Source organism: Trifolium pratense, unplaced genomic scaffold, assembly GCF_020283565.1.
Source record: "Trifolium pratense cultivar HEN17-A07 unplaced genomic scaffold, ARS_RC_1.1 scaffold_77, whole genome shotgun sequence".
In the NCBI taxonomy this organism is placed as follows: Eukaryota; Viridiplantae; Streptophyta; class Magnoliopsida; order Fabales; family Fabaceae; genus Trifolium; species Trifolium pratense.
In genome coordinates this window covers 42,501-45,000 of record NW_025721059.1, presented here as the reverse complement: position 1 = coordinate 45,000, position 2,500 = coordinate 42,501, and positions in this window count along the sequence as shown.

Below are 2,500 nucleotides of genomic sequence, written 5' to 3'. Positions count from 1 at the left end.
GGGCGTGGCAAGGCACGCGGGGGGCCAAAAAATCAAAGTGCTCCGAAAATGCACACGGGGGTGTCAAGCAACCTCCATGTACCGTGGCATGACCGTGGCCAAGTAATAAAGATCAAATTCCATGCCTATGCCAAGTTGGACCAAGGCCCCGTCTCGTTTTGCTATAAGCAAGGGCGTGGCAAGGCACGCGGGGGGCCAAAAAATCAAAGTGCTCCAAATGCACACGGGGGTGTCAAGCAACCTCCATGTACCGTGGCATGACCGTGGCCAAGTAATAAAGATCAAATTCCATGCCTATGCCAAGTTGGACCAAGGCCCCGTCTCGTTTTGCTATAAGCAAGGGCGTGGCAAGGCACGCGGGGGGCCAAAAAATCAAAGTGCTCCGAAAATGCACACGGGGGTGTCAAGCAACCTCCATGTACCGTGGCATGACCGTGGCCAAGTAATAAAGATCAAATCCGAAAATGCACACGGGGGTGTCAAGCAACCTCCATGTACCGTGGCATGACCGTGGCCAAGTAATAAAGATCAAATTCCATGCCTATGCCAAGTTGGACCAAGGCCCCGTCTCGTTTTGCTATAAGCAAGGGCGTGGCAAGGCACGCGGGGGGCCAAAAAATCAAAGTGCTCCAAACCGTGGCCAAGTAATAAAGATCAAATTCCATGTGCTCCGAAATGCACACGGGGGTGTCAAGCAACCTCCATGTACCGTGGCATGACCGTGGCCAAGTAATAAAGATCAAATTCCATGCCTATGCCAAGTTGGACCAAGGCCCCGTCTCGTTTTGCTATAAGCAAGGGCGTGGCAAGGCACGCGGGGGGCCAAAAAATCAAAGTGCTCCGAAAATGCACACGGGGGTGTCAAGCAACCTCCATGTACCGTGGCATGACCGTGGCCAAGTAATAAAGATCAAATTCCATGCCTAGGCCAAGTTGGACCAAGGCCCCGTCTCGTTTTGCTATAAGCAAGGGCGTGGCAAGGCACGCGGGGGGCCAAAAAATCAAAGTGCTCCAAAATGCACACGGGGGTGTCAAGCAACCTCCATGTACCGTGGCATGACCGTGGCCAAGTAATAAAGATCAAATTCCATGCCTATGCCAAGTTGGACCAAGGCCCCGTCTCGTTTTGCTATAAGCAAGGGCGTGGCAAGGCACGCGGGGGGCCAAAAAATCAAAGTGCTCCGAAAATGCACACGGGGGTGTCAAGCAACCTCCATGTACCGTGGCATGACCGTGGCCAAGTAATAAAGATCAAATTCCATGCCTATGCCAAGTTGGACCAAGGCCCCGTCTCGTTTTGCTATAAGCAAGGGCGTGGCAAGGCACGCGGGGGGCCAAAAAATCAAAGTGCTCCGAAAATGCACACGGGGGTGTCAAGCAACCTCCATGTACCGTGGCATGACCGTGGCCAAGTAATAAAGATCAAATTCCATGCCTAGGCCAAGTTGGACCAAGGCCCCGTCTCGTTTTGCTATAAGCAAGGGCGTGGCAAGGCACGCGGGGGGCCAAAAAATCAAAGTGCTCCGAAATGCACACGGGGGTGTCAAGCAACCTCCATGTACCGTGGCATGACCGTGGCCAAGTAATAAAGATCAAATTCCATGCCTATGCCAAGTTGGACCAAGGCCCCGTCTCGTTTTGCTATAAGCAAGGGCGTGGCAAGGCACGCGGGGGGCCAAAAAATCAAAGTGCTCCGAAAATGCACACGGGGGTGTCAAGCAACCTCCATGTACCGTGGCATGACCGTGGCCAAGTAATAAAGATCAAATTCCATGCCTATGCCAAGTTGGACCAAGGCCCCGTCTCGTTTTGCTATAAGCAAGGGCGTGGCAAGGCACGCGGGGGGCCAAAAAATCAAAGTGCTCCAAATGCACACGGGGGTGTCAAGCAACCTCCATGTACCGTGGCATGACCGTGGCCAAGTAATAAAGATCAAATTCCATGCCTATGCCAAGTTGGACCAAGGCCCCGTCTCGTTTTGCTATAAGCAAGGGCGTGGCAAGGCACGCGGGGGGCCAAAAAATCAAAGTGCTCCGAAAATGCACACGGGGGTGTCAAGCAACCTCCATGTACCGTGGCATGACCGTGGCCAAGTAATAAAGATCAAATTCCATGCCTATGCCAAGTTGGACCAAGGCCCCGTCTCGTTTTGCTATAAGCAAGGGCGTGGCAAGGCACGCGGGGGGCCAAAAAATCAAAGTGCTCCGAAATGCACACGGGGGTGTCAAGCAACCTCCATGTACCGTGGCATGACCGTGGCCAAGTAATAAAGATCAAATTCCATGCCTATGCCAAGTTGGACCAAGGCCCCGTCTCGTTTTGCTATAAGCAAGGGCGTGGCAAGGCACGCGGGGGGCCAAAAAATCAAAGTGCTCCGAAATGCACACGGGGGTGTCAAGCAACCTCCATGTACCGTGGCATGACCGTGGCCAAGTAATAAAGATCAAATTCCATGCCTATGCCAAGTTGGACCAAGGCCCCATCTCGTTTTGCTATAAGC